This window comes from Neoarius graeffei, chromosome 1, assembly GCF_027579695.1.
Source record: "Neoarius graeffei isolate fNeoGra1 chromosome 1, fNeoGra1.pri, whole genome shotgun sequence".
In the NCBI taxonomy this organism is placed as follows: Eukaryota; Metazoa; Chordata; class Actinopteri; order Siluriformes; family Ariidae; genus Neoarius; species Neoarius graeffei.
In genome coordinates this window covers 5,401,652-5,420,344 of record NC_083569.1, presented here as the reverse complement: position 1 = coordinate 5,420,344, position 18,693 = coordinate 5,401,652, and positions in this window count along the sequence as shown.

Below are 18,693 nucleotides of genomic sequence, written 5' to 3'. Positions count from 1 at the left end.
CTTCTCTTTCTCCAGTCTCTCCTGTTACTCTTCTCTCTCTCCAGTCTCTGTCCAGTCTCACTCATCTCTCTTTTGTCTTTCTCCAGTCTCTCCTGTCACTCTTCTTTCTCTCTAGTCTCTCCCATCTCTCTTCTGTCTCTCCAGTCTCACCTGTCACTCTTCTCTCTCTCCAGTCTCACCCATCTCCCTCCAGTTTCCCTCCTGTCTCTCTCCAGTCTCACCCATCTCTCTCCTGTCTCTCTCCAGTCTCTCTCCCATTTTCCTCCTGTATCTCCTCTGTCGCTTACCCGTCTCCCTCCCATCTCTCCTGTCTCTCTCTCATCTCTCTGAGCCTCTGGTTTGTGTTTTTAAGGAACTACTCACTTTGTGAAAAAGCGAAGCACAGACAGAGAGATGGCTTTTTTAGTCCTCCTGTCATCAGAATGGTTCTCTGGTTTTCAACAGAGACGCCGTTTGTCTTCGCCGTGTCCATACAGACAGTTTTAAAGAGCTTTTCTGTTTGGCTTTCTGAGCCTCTCTACCTGAGGTTTGTTTGTTTTTTGTTTGTTTTTTTAAAAGAGGGAGAAGTCGCCTTGTCGTGCAAACAGCTCTCAGGTTGAGAAGCGCAGGAGAAAGGAACTCGGTTTGAATAGGGCGCCTTCGCTGAACTCCTCTGCAAACTTGGCCGCTTGAAAAGGGATCAGTAATCCGCCCATTTATCTCTGTTCAAAGCCGGCAGGTGAAAAGCAGCGTGTTCGGATGCCGTCGTTTTTTAAAAAAATAAAAAGGACATGTTGAATGAATGCTCGCTGTTTACCCAGTTTGTAAGACGACAACAATGAGAACAACTTTATTTATACAGCATCTTTCATCTATTTCAAACGCAGCTCAAAGTGCACAGGAAGAACAAGCTGAAGAGAAAAGAATAGAATCAAATAAGCAGGTATAACGTGACATCTGAAAATTAAATCCTTATAATAACTAGTTATTTAAAAATATATATATCACGGTGATTAGTGCTTCCCCCCCGGATTGTTGGAGTAAGAAAATAAGGACACCGTTCCGCCGTTGTTAACTCAATTTCCGATTTGACGTGCTCCGATTTTTTTTTCCAAATCTCCACAACATTAAATGCAATTATAACTTTCCTTAACATAAAGCATACAACTGTAATCACCTGCAAGCTGCTGTGGTAGAAGCAGAATAAAACCTTTCAGGATATGTGGTCAGTGGAATATAATCAACTTTTCATGGTGCTAACAGTAACTTTGCTTCGTCAGACCACCTTGGTGTTGATTAATTTCCTATAACTGCACAATGCTGAGTGATTTATTTCTCTCTTTCTGGCTTTTTCAGTCCAACACAAGGCTGCACTAATTAAACATCTGCTATTTGTGAATAATGGAATTAGTCTGAGGTGAGAAGATGGTTTCGTACTTCATTAATAATAATAATAATAATCATCATCATCATCATCATCTGATGAAGAGCAGATTGTTGTTATTATTCACAGTATTTTATGAGCAGTTTCCTATTATGACATTAATTCCCTGATGTGTATCGGTGGTCCAAAACCCGTCAGTAAATGAAATACAAATCACAGTTGGCTTTGGAGTTTTATTTCATCTGCTAAAGTGCTGCATTACCTCACAGTCTGGCCTCGGTTCAGATCACAGCCAGACCACGACGTCCAGCTAGATATAAAACCGTAGAGGAAGTTACTGCAGTACACACTCATGATATTAGATATGAGGCTAAAATCTCTAACATCCATCAATTGCTGAACAATGAAACTAGCTTGAGTTGAAGTGCTACATCACGACGTCTCATCGATGACGTGCAAGAAAAAGAATGATGTGGAATCAGTGGATGGACAAGCGAAAGTGTCAAAATCTTACTCAGTTAAAAAGCCTGCAGCCAGAAAATGTAAAGCGAAAGGCTAATTGTTAATTATACTCACAGACACGAACGATGGAATTAAGTCAATGTGATGAAATTCATGTGAAAACTAACTTTTATAATTTGGCTAGCTAGCCAGTTAATGTTAATGAATTAGCAAAACGAGCCTTAATAACCTCAAGGTCATGCCTTCTAGCGAGGTACAGTAGATGTCATGTTTGATATGAGCCTCAGGTTCTCCAGCAGACCGAAGGATTTTACTGAGGGAGTGCCAGTGGTGTTTATCCTCACATTCAACACTGCAGTCTGATGGATTAGTGTGTCCAAACATACACAGGTAGCTATAATGCTAACTACCCTGTGCAGCATAAGAAGGTTTCTCAGGTGATGAATTGATGCAGTTCTTGTTAGGTTTTTTTTTCCCTGCATAAATGAATCTGATTGGATACTAAACATAAATGAGTGGATGCTAAACTGAAATGAGTGGATCCTAAACTGAAATGAGTGGCTGCTAAACTGAAATGAGTGGATGCTAAACTGAAATGAGTGGATCCTAAAGTGAAATGAGTGGATCCTAAAGTGAAATGAGTGGATCCTAAAGTGAAATGAGTGGATCCTAAACTGAAATGAGTGGATGCTAAACTGAAATGAATGGATGATGCTATGATGAAATGATTGGATTCTAAACTGAAATGAGTGGATCCTAAAGTGAAATGAGTGGATCCTAAACTGAAATGAGTGGATGCGAAACTGAAATGAGTGGATGCTAAACTGAAATGAGTGGATCCTAAACTGAAATGAATGGATGATGCTATGATGAAATGAGTGGATCCTAAACTGAAATGAATGGATGATGCTATGATGAAATGAGTGGATCCTAAAGTGAAATGATTGGATTCTAAAGTGAAACGAGTGGATCCTAAAATGAAATGAGTGGATCCTAAACTGAAATGAGTGGATGATGCTATGATGAAATGAGTGGATCCTAAACTGAAATGAGTGGATCCTAAAGTGAAATGATTGGATTCTAAACTGAAATGAGTGGATCCTAAAGTGAAATGAGTGTATCCTAAAGTGAAATGAGTGGATCCTAAAGTGAAATGAATGGATGATGCTATGATGAAATGAGTGGATCCTAAACTGAAATGAATGGATGATGCTATGATGAAATGATTGGATTCTAAAGTGAAATGAGTGGATCCTAAAGTGAAATGAGTGGATCCTAAAGTGAAATGAGTGGATCCTAAACTGAAATGAGTGGATCGTACACTGAAATGAGTGGATGCTAAACTGAAATGAGTGGATCCTAAAGTGAAATGAGTAGATCCTAAACTGAAATGAGTGGGTCGTACACTGAAATGAGTGGATTCTAATGTGAAATAATTGGATGCTAAAGTGAACTGTCTGGATTCTAAAGTGAAATGATTAGAAACTAAAATAAAATGATTGGATGCTAAAATGAAATGATTGGATTCTAAATTGAATTGATTGGATGCTCCACTGAAATGATTTTCACTTATTGCTCTTTAACTTTACAATGTAATTAAAACGCAGGACTTTGATGAATTTAGCTTCATGTCAGTTCGCCAGGGTTGTTAATATTTGCTTGACATATTCATCGTAACATCGTTTAAAGAATCATGACGTGAGCTAAATCCAGATGTTTATTTTCATCTTAAACTTTTTTTTTTCAGCAGGATTGACAGGATTATTTCCTCGCCTCTTCATATGTCGTTGCGTAAATCAGAACTCGTCAAATGTCCAGCAAAACCAAATCCAGATTAGTCCCCACCTCTTTGTAATATATTTATTCATTCATGCCCCACCCCCTCCCCTTTTTTTTATAATCGTGCCACTCTTCACCAGGCTATCAGAAAATATACAAATAGCAATCTTAACTGCTTTAACACTTGTGTCCTGATTAGGAATATAAATGCCATAATCACTTGATCATAATGATTAAATAGTCTCCTTAATAGCGGATGCTGGAGTAAGGACGCTAACTAGCCGTGATTCTAGCGTTTAGGACGGAGCTGAGCTCTGATGCGTCGTTCAGAAGCGTCTCAGTGAGACAGAAGCTATAATTTTAATCACGTATATATGAAAGAAATCAGCAGGCGGGAAGAGAGAGCAGCGCGGCCCGGGTTCAGGCACAGCGTGTGTTAAAAACCTTCCTGAGCTACAATTTATGGTCATTTAGGGCCTATTTTCAGCTCTGTGATGGATTCTGCTCAATTATCGACCATTACAGCGACAAAGAGAGAATCCACTCAGAGCTCAGGGTCACTGTGCCCAGAGAGAGAGAGAGAGAGAGAGAGATTAAACTGCACATTGAATTATAACGGAGAGAGAGAGTGAGAGAGATCTATCTGTATGGGGAGAGGAAAAGAGAGAGAGACACAAAGAGAAGACAAAGAGAGCAAGACAGAGGGAGATATGAAGATATGATATGTAGAGAAAGAGAAAGGGAGAAAAACAAAGGGAGAGAGAGAGAAAGTAAAAGAGTGAGAGGGACAGACAGACAGAGATCTATCTATCGAGAGCAAGCAACAGAGAGAGACAAAGATGGAAACACAAAGACGGGGAGATAGAGAGAAGGACAAATAGAGAGAGACACTCAAAGTGAAAGACAGACAGTGAAAGTGAGAGCGACATCTATCTATCAAGAGAGACGGAGAAAGACACGAAGAAGAAGAGACAAAAGTAAGGAAACGGGACACAAAGAAAACAGATCTATCTATCTATCTATCTATCTATCTATCTATCTATCTATCTATCTATCTATCTATCTATCTATCTATCTATCTATCTATCTATCTATCTAAAAGAGAAGGAGAAAGACAAAGAGAGAGACAGAAATAAGGAAAAAGGGACACAGAAACAGATCTATCTATCTATCTAAAAGAGAAGGAGAAAGACACAAAGAAGCAGAGACAGATAAGGAAACAGGACACAGAGAAACGGAGATCTATCTATCTAAGAGAGAAGGAGAAAGACAAAGAGAGAGACAGAAATAAGGAAAAATGGACACAGAGAGAGCTCTATCTATCTATCTATGAGAGAAGAAAGACAAAAAAAGAGAGAGATAAGGAATCAGGACACAAAGAAACAGAGCTCTATCTATCTATCTATCTATCTATCTATCTATCTATCTATCTATCTATCTATCTATCTATCTATCTATCTATCTAAGAGAGAAGGAGAAAGCAAGAGACAGACAGAAATAAGGAAAAAGGGACAGAGAAACAGAGATCTATTGATCAATCTAAGAGGGAGAGAAACAGAAATAAGGGAAGAGGACACAGAGAAACAGAGTTCTATCTATCTATCTATCTATCTATCTATCTATCTATCTATCTATCTATCTAAGAGAGAAGAAGAAAGCAAGAGAGAGACAGGAGACAGAAATAAGGAAAAAGGGACACAAAGAAACAGAGATCTATCGATCTATTTAAGAGGGAGAGAAACAGAAATAAGTGAACAGGACACAGAGAAACAGAGTTCTATCTATCTATCTATCTATCTATCTATCTATCTATCTATCTATCTATCTATCTATCTATCTAAAAGAAGGAGAAAGACATGAAGAAGGAGAGACAGAGATAAAGAAACAGGACACAAAGAAACCGTTCTATCTATCTAAGAGAGAAGGAGAAAGACAAAGAGAGAGAAAGACAGACAGAAATAAGGAAAAAGGGACACAAAGAAACAGTTCTCTATCTATCTATCTATCTATCTATCTATCTATCTATCTATCTATCTATCTATCTATCTATCTATCTATCTATCTATCTATCTATCTAAGATAGAAAGGGAAAGACAGAGAGAGAGGGAGAGACAGAGAGAGAGAGAAATAAGGGAAAAGGGACACAGAGAAACATAGAGCTCTGTCTGTGTCTCTCTCACTGTCCCTCAGTGTGCACTCTCACTAGCTCCCTACAGTGTAGTGCACTTGTCCTGCAGTGGTGCAGATGTGTGTCAGTGTGTAAGTGTGACGTGTTGAGTAAGTGTTCAGTCTGAGACTCACTCATCACGTCTCTTGCACTTCAAAGCCGAGCTGCTCCGGTCTCGTGTTGTAATTTCAGACAGCGTCGACAGATAAACTAGCACTGCATGTTTACCCGTTTCTCATCTGGCTAAAAGAACAGCACTGCGCCACTCTGAGCGCCACCACAGTCCACAATCTTTTGCAATCTCGTCTTGTCACTTTGTTCTTTCCATTGCATTTACGTACTAATGCGTCTCAAAACATCGTGAAAAGGTTTTTTTTCTTCATTTAATTCAAAAAGCTAAACTTTCATATGTTCTATATTCAGTACACGTTAAAGTGAAATATTTCAAGACTTTTTTGTTTTAATGTTGATGATTGTGGCTTACAGCTCATGAAAATCTCAAAATGTTAGACTTTTCGAGTTTGAGTAAAACAATATAAACACTGTGCATCTCTCAGTCTAGTTCAGTACACGCAACCACAATCATGGGGAAGACAACTGACCTGACAGTTGTCCAGAAGATGATCATCGACGCCCTCCATAAGGAGGATAAGCTACAGAAGGTCATTGCTGAAAAGGTTGGCTGGAAAAGGTGCACAAACAACAGGAATGAGAGGACTGTCAAGAAAAGTTGATTCAAGAACTTGGGAGAGCTTCACAAAGAGTGGACTGAGGTCTGTGTCGGTGCATCAAGACAACTGGGCTACAACTGTAGCGTTCCTAAGATCAAGGATATTGTTTTCCAGTACTGATTTACGTCTAAAGATGTGATAAATACTTTTGGATTCGATGATAATCATGGAAATTGATGGCGTAATCAGGACGGATATTTCTTCCAAAGTTGAGCCAGAAGACGTGGATGTTTGATTGGCGTTCGCCAACAGGTGCGTTTTTCAAAATGGACGCCTGCCAGAACGTGCTGCATCATCTCATCATCTCATCATCTACGGCTGGAAAAAAAAATCACAGACAGTGTGTCATGTTTCATCTCACGCTGCTCATACTCTGCGTACTGTATGTGTGTGTGTGATACGCTCCGGATCTAGAGCGACACTTCCTTCAATCTATTTCTAGGACTTCCATGAATTATGGGATTGCAATTCTTCTCAAGTACCTCCCCAAACAAGGTAGAAGATTCCAAACGTTACGATATCTTATCATCAATATAAGGCGTATTGACGCATGCTGTGTAGATGTGGATCAATCAAGGGTGTCGGAATCCTCTCAACACATCAAGTTCATGTGATCTTACGAACGGAATGTGTGGCTTGATTGGCTGATGACTTCAGGAGCTGAGAGTTTATTGGCTGTTAAGCCGTTTTTACCTTCCAAAGTAAACAGGTGTGTTTCTGCTGTCACTTCGCACCTCGTTCAGCACCGTCTGTCTCACTGCATGAAGCACAGAAAACAGGAGAAGATTCCGAAAAAGGATTATTAACGTCATCCCATGATGAGAAGCCATGGTTCTCACACCTGTATTGACCAGGATGAGGCGTAATGATAAAATACCCTGGAGCTCCAGGACGCTCCTGATTAGCCGGGGAGGAGTAAGATCAAGGCCAGAGATGCTCGACATGTTTACATTCTTCTGTGATGTCCCACTTCACGTCTCTCATCTTCCCGGTTTGAACGAGTGAAAGAGTGGGCGAAGGATGAAGTGGAAGATCAGAACGGTTCCAGGTCACGTGACCTCTCTGCAGGGGCGTGTCCTATTTCAGACAGCTCTGAGCGCTATGTTCTGATGGACAAATGTGCAAAGTATTGATTTTACTTCATGAGCGTTGCTTTGCAGTGGCTTGAAGAAAAACAGCATATACGCACTCTGCACACTTATCCGGATAAACGGAAAATTGTGATCTCAATTTTTGCGTGACTTTCTTTCACTGTGGCATGGGTGTTGGTTTGAGCCAGATGGACGGTATCTGGTTATTTAGCACAAATTTAGCATAAACTCTGGTTTATGGTCACAATAGGCGTCTTCGGATATTTGTAGTTAAGCCATAACAAACCCTGAATTGTGGGCACCTTCAGCGATAACTTCAGGCACTTCTGATCATATCACAAATTCAACTGACTGTCAATAATTACGCATTTACCGAAATAATTAACCGGGGGATTATGTCTCATGCCCTGCTTGACAACACGTGTTTTGCCGACTAAGAAGTAACCAACAGTTGCGATATGTAAACAAATGAAAGAAACTTCCACTAAAGTATCCTAGAACGAATGGCAGTGAAATAAAAATGCAACATAAACATTCAGGAATGACAAAAAAAAACCCAAAATTAATATATCAATTGTTTATCCTCTTCGAACATACAGTGGTGCTTGAAAGTTTGTGAACCCTTTAGAATTTTCTATATTTCTGCATAAATATGGCCTAAAACATCATCAGATTTTCACACAAGTCCTAAAAGTAGATAAAGAGAACCCAATTAAACAAATGAGACAAAATATTACACTTGGTCATTTATTTATTGAGGAAAATGATCCAATATTACATATCTGTGAGTGGCAAAAGTATGTGAACTTCTAGGATTAGCAGTTAATTTGAAGGTGAAATTAGAGTCAGGTGTGAGTGGGCACCCTGTTTTATTTAAAGAACAGGGATCTATCAAAGTCTGATCTTCACAACACACGTTTGTGGAAGTGTATCATGGCACGAACAAAGGAGATTTCTGAGGACCTCAGAAAATGCGTTGTTGATGCTCATCAGGCTGGAAAAGGTTACAAAACCATCTCTAAAGAGTTTGGACTCCACCAATCCACAGTCAGACAGATTGTGTACAAATGAAGGAAATTCAAGACCATTGTTACCCTCCCCAGGAGTGGTCGACCAACAAAGATCACTCCAAGAGCGAGGCGTGTAATAGTCAGCGAGGTCACAAAGGACCCCAGGGTAACTTCTAAGCAACTGAAGGCCTGTCTCACATTGGCTAATGTTAATGTTCATGAGTCCACCATCAGGAGAACACTGAACAACAATGGTGTGCATGGCAGGGTTGCAAGGAGAAAGCCGCTGCTCTCCAAAAAGAACATTGCTGCTCGTCTGCAGTTTGCTAAAGATCACGTGGACAAGCCAGAAAGCTATTGGAAAAAAATGTTTTGTGGACGTAAACCAAAATAGAACTTGTTGGTTTAAATGAGAAGCGTTATGTTTGGAGAAAGGAAAACACTGCATTCCAGCATAAGAACCTTATCCCATCTGTGAAACATGGTGGTGGTAGTATCATGGTTTGGGCCTGTTTTGTTACATCTGGGCCAGGACGGCTTGCCGTCATTGATGGAACAATGAATTCTGAATTATACCAGCGAATTCTAAAGGAAAATGTCAGGACATCTGTCCATGAACTGACTCTCAAGAGAAGGTGGGTCATGCAGCAAGACAACAACCTTAAGCACACAAGTCGTTCTACCAAAGAATGGTTAAAGAAGAATAAAGTGAATGTTTTGGAATGGCCAAGTCAAAGTCCTGACCTTAATCCAATGGAAATGTTGTGGAAGGACCTGAAGCGAGCAGTTCATGTGAGGAAACCCACCGACATCCCAGAGTTGAAGCTGTTCTGTACGGAGGAACGGGCTAAAATTCCTCCAAGCCGGTGTGCAGGACTGATCAACAGTTACCGCAAACGTTTAGTTGCAGTTATTGCTGCACAAGGGGGTCACACCAGATACTGAAAGCAAAGGTTCACATACCTTTGCCACTCACAGATATGTAATATTGGATCATTTCCCTCAATAAATAAATGAGCAAGTATAATATTTTTGTCTCATTTGTTTAACTGGGTTCTCTTTATCTACTTTTAGGACTTGTGTGAAAATCTGATGATGTTTTAGGTCATATTTATGCAGAAATATAGAAAGTTTTAAAGGGTTCACAAACTTTCAAGCACCACTGTAATGTGTAAAATTGTACACATGAAGTTCCATAGCGTTTTTCCTTGTGTCCGAAGGGGTTAAAATACAGCAATCGTGAAGCAAGAAGAAGACAAGATTACGCTAAGATGTAAGGGTCGTCTGATCATCGAGACAAGTCTCGAAGCTGTGGCCAGTGCACAGATTACAGACAATTCTCACAAGTCGATCAGATCGAGAACAGCTTGCACTGTATTTGAACAATAGGCTCGGCTCGTCAGCGAAAAGAAGCTGACGAGGATCCAGCGCCGACAGCACCTAAATTTACACCTAAATTTGTTGTTTATAGGATCTTTTCCAAAAAAAATGAAATGTCTTCCAACTTCTTATAAATTGCGTGCATTTTTAGTGGCACCTGCAGTTTAATTGATTATCAAGGTTTTTTGTTTGTTTTGTTTCAAGTTTAATTATTTCACTTTCTTGCATTTAGAAGTCACAGCAATTATCTAAAATGCAAATAGAGTAGATATATTAAAAAAAAGTGTACACACCCCGTTAAAATGATAGATTTTTCGGATGTAAAACAAAAAAAAAATTAGACAACGATAAATAATTTAAAAACTTTTCCCACCTTTAATGTGATCTATAACCTGTACAATTCAACTGCAAAACAAATCTGTTAGGGGGGGGGAAAAAAACATAAAAAATAAAAAACATACAATAAGCTGGTTGCGTAAGTGTGCACACCCTTAAACTAATACTTTGTTGAAGCACCTTTTGATTTAATTACAGCATTCGGTCTTTTTGGGTCGGAGTCTATCAGCCTGCCACATCTAGACTTTGCCCACTCTTCCTTGCAAAAGTGCTCCAAATCTGTCAGATTGCGAGGGCGTCTCTTGTGCACAGCCCTCTTCGGGTCACCCCACAGATTTTCAATTAGGTTTAGGTCTGGGGTCTGGCTGGGCCGTTCCAAAACTTTAATTTTCTTCTGACAAAGCCGTTCTTTTGTTGATTTCGATGTATGCTTGGGGTCATTGTCGTGCTGAAAGATGAAATTCCTCTTCATCTTCAGCTTTCTAGCGGACACCTGAAGGCCAAAATTGACTGGTATTTAGAGCTGTTCATAATTCCCTCCACCTTGACTAAAGCTCCTGTTCCAGCTGAAGAAAAACAACCCCAAAACATGATGCTGCCACCACCATGCTTCACCGTGGGTATGGTGTTCTTTTGGTGATGTGCAGTGTTGTTTTTGCGCCAAACATACCTTTTGGAATTGTGGCCAAAATGTTCAACCTTGGTTTAATCAGACCATAACACATTTTCCCACATGCTTTTGGGAGAGTTGATGTATTTTTTGCAAAATTTAGCCGGGCCTGGATGTTTTTCTTTGTAAGAAAAGGCTTCCATCTTGCGGCCCTACCCCATAGTCTAGATATATGGAGAATATGGGAGATTGTTGTCACATGTAGTACACAACCTGTTAGGACTAGGACTGTTTTGGCCTCTAGAGGCCGCTGTTATTTCCTTTTCATGTCGTGTTTATTTTGGCCTCTAGAGGCCGCCACTGTTCCTGTGTTTTGTGTTTGTGTTAATTGCCTAATTATCTTCACCTGTGTCCTTAATTAGTTTGTCTATTTATACCCCTGAGTTCAGTCCTCTTGTCACGGAGTCTTTGTGCTGTTATGTTTATCTCCAGTTTCCTTTGTACTGTGTTTTTTGATCTTCTTAGCTTTTGTATTTTTGCACTTTGCTTTTCTTTTGGATTTTACTCTTTGTTTTTTTTTTGTCTTTTGTTTTGCCCTGTATATAGTGTATATAGTTTAAATAAACCTTTTGATTCTTTTTCTACTTCCGCCTCACGCCTCTGCATTTGAGTCATCCCCCTGGTGGCCTAGTGGGGGTTTGCTGGATTATCACACCAACGAACCAGGTTCGAATCCCAGCAAAACCCTAACAGAAAGACTCCGTCATGACCGACTCAGCAGAGGCTGCTTCAACTGTCTACCCGGCCAACCTTCAGGGAATTATGGCAGCTTTGACACGCTTCGGAGCGACCATGGACGCTCATGGACGTACGCTCACCAGCCAACGTGAGGCCCTCGCTCACCACGAGGAACTGCTTCAGCAAATTGGGAAAACCCTGGCACAGCTGACATCTCTGCCTGCATCTCCTGCTCCTGATCCAGTTCCTGCTCCTGATCCAGCTCCCACTCCTGCTCCAGTGCCTCCTGCAATGCTGCCTTCTTCACCTCGCGAACCCAGCCTTCCTGCACCACAGAGGTATGACGGCAAGCACAGTGAGTGCCGAGAGTTCCTTACCCAGTGTCAACTCACCTTTGAGCTTCAGCCTACCACCTACACTACGGATCGCCGCAAGATTGCCTTTGTGATCACCTTATTAGCTGGTAAGGCGCGAGCCTGGGCTACTGCTATCTGGCAAAGACAGGGACCTGAGTGCTTTGATTTCCAGCTGTTTTCTGAAGAGATGCTTCGGGTCTTCGATCAGGCAGACATCAGTACCGACGCAGCCCGAAAGCTCATGTCCATCCGGCAAGGAGGAAGCGTCGCAGATTACGCCATCTCGTTCCGAACACTCGCAGCAGTAAGTGGATGGAACGAGACTGCCCTGGTGTCAGCCTTCCACCATGGTCTGTCTGACCCCATCAAGGACGGTCTGGCCTCTATTGGATGCCCAAGTGACCTCGAAACCCTCATCTCACATGCTATTCGTCTGGACAACAGGATGAGAGAACGCCACCAAGCCTTGAGCCCCCCCAGCCTCCCTACCTCTACCTGGAGACCGTCTACCTCCTTCAGTGACTGTCCAGAACCCATGCAAGTGGGTCGTACTCGCCTCTCCGCATCTGAGAGGGAGCGCAGAAGGAGGGACAAGTGCTGCATCTACTGTGGCAAGCCTGGTCACTTCCGAGCATCATGTCCCGAACTCTTGGGAAAAGGACCGCCCCGTTCAGCCGAGGGAGGGTTGTGACGGGGCCTACCCTCTCTCCCGGACTCCCTGGCCAAGGAATCTACATCCCGGTCTCCATCTCCTGGGGTGAGTCTGTCCACTCTTGTCAAGCTTTGATAGACTCAGGGGCGGCTGGGAACTTTATGGATATTCACTTCGCCCAAAGCATCAATATACCTACTGCACCTCTTGAAGTCCCTCTGTCTGTGTCTGCCCTCGATGGCCAAGCGTTAGGTGATGGAAGAGTCACTCAAGTTACTTCTCCAGTTTTCCTCCAGTCTCAAGGTCACAAGGAAGAAATATCCCTGCACCTGATTCCTTCACCTGAGTTCCCAGTTATTCTAGGCCTTCCTTGGCTTATTCGCCACAACCCTCGCATAGACTGGGTAACAAGCCAGGTTGTGGAATGGGGCCCTGCATGCCATGCCTCTTGTCTGCTCTCTAGCTCTCCTGTGTCTCCTGCCGAGCCCCCTGATCTCACCGAGTTATCTCAAGTTCCCACAGAGTACTGGGATCTCAAGGAGGTATTCAGCAAGAGCAGGGCCGCCGTTCTTCCTCCGCACCGGGCCTACGACTGTGCCATCGACTTGCTCCCTGGGACTACCCCTCCTCGTGGCAGACTGTTTTCACTCTCTCAGCCAGAACGCAAGGCCATGGAGGAATACCTCAAAGATGCCCTGGTCTCTGGGTTTATTCGACCCTCCACTTCACCTGCTGGAGCCGGCTTCTTCTTTGTCGGTAAGAAGGATGGGGGGCTCCGACCATGTATTGATTACAGGGGCCTGAATAAGATCACTGTGCGCAACCGATATCCCCTTCCGCTGATGTCCACAGCTTTCGACCTGCTCCAAGGCGCCACCGTCTTCACCAAGTTGGACCTACGGAACGCATACCACCTCATCCGTATCCGACAGGGAGACGAGTGGAAGACTGCCTTTAACACCCCGTCTGGGCACTACGAATACCAGGTGATGCCCTTCGGACTCACCAACGCACCAGCTGTTTTTCAGGCCCTAATCAACGACGTCTTAAGGGACATGATTAACCTATACGTTTTTGTCTACCTCGACGACATCCTTATCTTTTCCAAGACCGTGCAGGAGCACCGCCACCATGTCCGCCAGGTTCTCCAGAGGCTGCTACAGAACAATCTGTTCGCCAAGGCCCAGAAATGCGAATTTCATGTTCCCGAGGTCTCCTTTCTGGGATTTATTGTACGGACAGGCCAACTCCAAATGGACCCTGCCAAGACCCTGGCCGTCCGGGATTGGCCTACTCCCAAGTCCGTTAAGGAGGTTCAGCGGTTCTTAGGATTCGCTAACTTCTACCGCAAGTTCATCAGGAACTTCAGTTCTGTGGCAGCACCCATGTCAGACCTCACCAAAGGGACAGGTGGATCTTATGGCTGGTCTCCTCAGGCAGAAAAGGCGTTCAAAGACCTCAAGGACCGCTTCTGCACGGCACCCATTCTGGTTCTCCCGGACACCTCCCAACCATTCATCGTGGAGGTGGACGCCTCGGACAGTGGTGTCGGCGCGGTGCTCTCTCAACGTTCGGAAGGAAAGCTGCACCCCTGCGCTTACTTCTCCCACCGCCTGAGTCCTGCTGAGTCCCGGTACGATGTGGGGGATCGAGAACTGCTAGCGGTCAAACTGGCCCTTGAGGAGTGGAGGCACTGGCTGGAGGGAGCACAACATCCATTCCTGGTTTGGACTGACCACAAGAACCTGGAGTACCTCCAGCAAGCCAAGAGACTGAACCCTCGACAGGCTAGGTGGGCCCTGTTTTTCAGTCGGTTTGACTTCACCCTCTCATACCGCCCCGGCTCCAAGAACACCAAACCTGACGCACTGTCCAGACTGTTCTCTGCCACTAACAGGGAGAATGAAGTCGGGCCTATTATCCCTGTGTCCCGGATTGTGGCCCCTGTCCGCTGGGGTATTGAGGAGGCTGTCCGACGAGCCCAACGCCAGGACCCCGGTCCTGGGACGGGGCCACCAGGCCTCTTGTACGTCCCACATCAAGCCCGGGCCAAGGTTCTCCAGTGGGGTCACTCTTCCCCTCTCACCGCCCACCCGGGAGCTCGGAGGACCCTGGACTTCCTGAAAAGACGCTTCTGGTGGCCTAACATGGAGAAGGAAGTAAGGTCATTTGTCCTGTCCTGTGAGGTTTGCACCAGAACCAAGAACCCACGACAGCGTCCCCAGGGTCTCCTGCATCCTCTGACCATTCCCCGGCGTCCCTGGTCCCACGTGGCAGTCGACTTTATCACGGGTCTCCCTGAGTCACAAGGTAACACGGTCATTTTGGTCTTAGTTGACAGATTCTCCAAGGCCTGCCGCTTCATACCACTGTGCAAACTCCCCTCTGCTCTTGAAACTGCGAAACTTTTGTTTAATCATGTCTTCCGAGTCTTTGGTCTTCCACAGGACATCGTCTCAGACCGAGGGCCCCAGTTCTCCTCCCGAGTGTGGCACGGGTTCTGCAAGGTCATCGGAGCCACTGCCAGCCTCTCCTCTGGGTTTCACCCACAGTCCAATGGTCAGACGGAGAGGCTCAACCAGGACCTGGAAACCACCCTGCGAGGCCTGGCTATGGATAACCCGACATCGTGGAGCACCTGGCTGCCATGGGCGGAGTACGCCCACAACACCCTGCAGTCATCGGCCACCAAGCTGTCGCCATTCCAGTGCCAATTCGGGTTCCAGCCACCTCTGTTCCCGGACCAGGAGGAGGACGCGGGGGTGCCCTCGGTCAACCAATATGTGAGACGGTGTCGCAAGACCTGGAGCAAGGTCAGGAAGACCCTCATACAGACCTCCAGAACCAACCAGACTCAGGCCAACCGCCATAGAAGACCTGCACACGCTTTCCGCCCTGGGCAGCGTGTTTGGCTGTCCACTAAGGACCTTCCACTGCGGGTGGAGAACCGCAAGCTTGCTCCTCGCTACATTGGCCCCTTCAAGGTGGTGCGCAGGGTGAACCCTGTCTCCTACCGGCTCCAGTTGCCCCGGACTCTGAGGATCAACCCCACTTTCCATGTTTCCCTGTTACGGCCCGTACTGACGTCTACGTATGCCCCTGCCCCTAGGAACCCCCCACCCCCCCGCATCTTCCAGGGGCAGACTGTGTTCACTGTGAATCGCCTGCTTGACTCCCGCCGGGTCCGCGGCGGGTTGCAATATCTGGTGGACTGGGAGGGCTATGGTCCTGAGGAGCGCTGCTGGGTTCCTGCTCGGGATGTCCTTGATAAAGAACTATGTCGGGACTTCCATTCGGCCCATCCGGATCGCCCTGGGAACGTCAGGAGACGCTCCTAGAGGGGGGGGTCCTGTTAGGACTAGGACTGTTTTGGCCTCTAGAGGCCGCTGTTATTTCCTTTTCATGTCGTGTTTATTTTGGCCTCTAGAGGCCGCCACTGTTCCTGTGTTTTGTGTTTGTGTTAATTGCCTAATTATCTTCACCTGTGTCCTTAATTAGTTTGTCTATTTATACCCCTGAGTTCAGTCCTCTTGTCATGGAGTCTTTGTGCTGTTATGTTTATCTCCAGTTTCCTTTGTACTGTGTTTTTTGATCTTCTTAGCTTTTGTATTTTTGCACTTTGCTTTTCTTTTGGATTTTACTCTTTGGTTTTTTTTTGTCTTTTGTTTTGCCCTGTATATAGTGTATATAGTTTAAATAAACCTTTTGATTCTTTTTCTACTTCCGCCTCACGCCTCTGCATTTGAGTCATCCCCCTGGTGGCCTAGTGGGGGTTTGCTGGATTATCACACCAACGAACCAGGTTCGAATCCCAGCAAAACCCTAACACAACCAGTATTTGCCAGAAATTCCTGCAGCTCCTTCAGTGTTGCTGTAGGCCTCTCGGCAGCCTCCCTGACCAGTTTTCATCTTCTCTTTTCATCAATTTTGGAGGGACGTCAAGTTCTCGGTAATGTCACTGTTGCGTGCTGTGTTAAATCCTTTGGAGGGAGGATTGGTGACTAACATATGGGTTACATCAAACATGGCGGTTTCAAGATGGCGGAGTGGGGAAATACAATTGCTCGTTTTCCATCGGAATCTCTGCAAATTTCATTTAAAAAATCCATCAAACATCTTTAAACATGATCAGTAAGTATTCATATTCTTGGATCTTATGCTAAAGAACTTAGAGTTGTGCTAAGAGACTTTGGATTTGTGCTAAATAACCGTAAACCAGATGGACTGGTTTGAGTATTTCAGAAACTGCTGATCTCCTGGGGTTTTCACGCACAACAGTCTCTAGAGTTTACACAGAATGGTGCGGAAAACAAAAAACACTGAGTGAGTGAGCGACAGTGCTGTGGGTGGAAACAAGCGCCTTGTTGATAAGAGAGGTCCGAGGAAAATGGCCAGATTGGTTCAAGCTTTTTTGCAAGGAAGGCTATAGCAACTCTTTAAAACCATGGTGAGCAGAAAAACATCTCAGCATGCAATAGAGAGAGAAGACCACATTGGGTTCCACTCCTGCAGCCAAGAACAGGAATCTTAATCAACAACAAGTTGCTATTAAAGTCTTTATTAAAGGTGAAAGTATATGGATTTTACCAAGTTACATATAGAGTATATACTAGAGATGGCACTGATCTGATACCGAGCAAAAACTGGGAGATCAGATATCAAAGGAAAAATATTGAATTAATTAAATCCGTTCCTTTAACAAATAAAATGTATCTATTTTTGGAATTGAAAAAGACATTCACATACAAACAGTCTACTGGAATTGATTATTTTTAACTTTAGCGTATTTATTATATAAGAGATTTTTGTGTCATAGAGTTATTAATCAAATAAAAATCTGCAGTTTTCTGCGTCATATTTTTAGCTATGCATTTCTCTTCAAAGAAAACACATATAAAATATCGGATGAGCATCGATATTGGCCAATACGCAAGGTTTCTGTATGAAAAAGTGGTGCCGTGCCATACCATTCCATCTCCGTGCTGTAAAATGCTTTCAATTTGACTTGTACTTAAGTTTTCATTTGATAAACGTATAATTATGTACTGTGTATGTCATATTTATGTGCATATACACTGATTCCATATAGTTTTACTAATTTATTATGACCAAACTACTTTTGACAAAAAAAAAAATTAAATCAATTTTATTTTCACACTAATCTGGATAAATAATGTCATAAATTTGACTCTCAAAAATACCATGAAATATTTTCATTTTATTAATGATGTAAATTTTGACCGGTGACATATATATATATATATATATATATATATATATATATATATATATATATATATATATACACACAACCCCGATTCCAAAAAAGTTGGGACGAAGTACAAATTGTAAATAAAAACGGAATGCAATGATGTGGAAGTTTCAAAATTCCATATTTTATTCAGAATAGAACATAGATGACATATCAAATGTTTAAACTGAGAAAATGTATCATTTAAAGAGAAAAATTAGGTGATATTAAATTTCATGACAACAACACATCTCAAAAAAGTTGGGACAAGGCCATGTTTCCCACTGTGAGACATCCCCTTTTCTCTTTACAACAGTCTGTAAACGTCTGGGGACTGAGGAGACAAGTTGCTCAAGTTTAGGGATAGGAATGTTAACCCATTCTTGTAGGAATCTAGTTGCTCAACCATCTTAGGTCTTTTTTGTCGTATCTTCCGTTTTATGATGCGCCAAATGTTTTCTATGGGTGAAAGATCTGGACTGCAGGCTGGCCAGTTCAGTACCCGGACCCTTCTTCTACGCAGCCATGATGCTGTAATTGATGCAGTATGTGGTTTGGCATTGTCATGTTGGAAAATGCAAGGTCTTCCCTGAAAGAGACGTCGTCTGGATGGGAGCATATGTTGCTCTAGAACCTGGATATACCTTTCAGCATTGATGGTGTCTTTCCAGATGTGTAAGCTGCCCATGCCACACGCACTAATGCAACCCCATACCATCAGAGATGCAGGCTTCTGAACTGAGCGCTGATAACTCGGGTCATCCTTC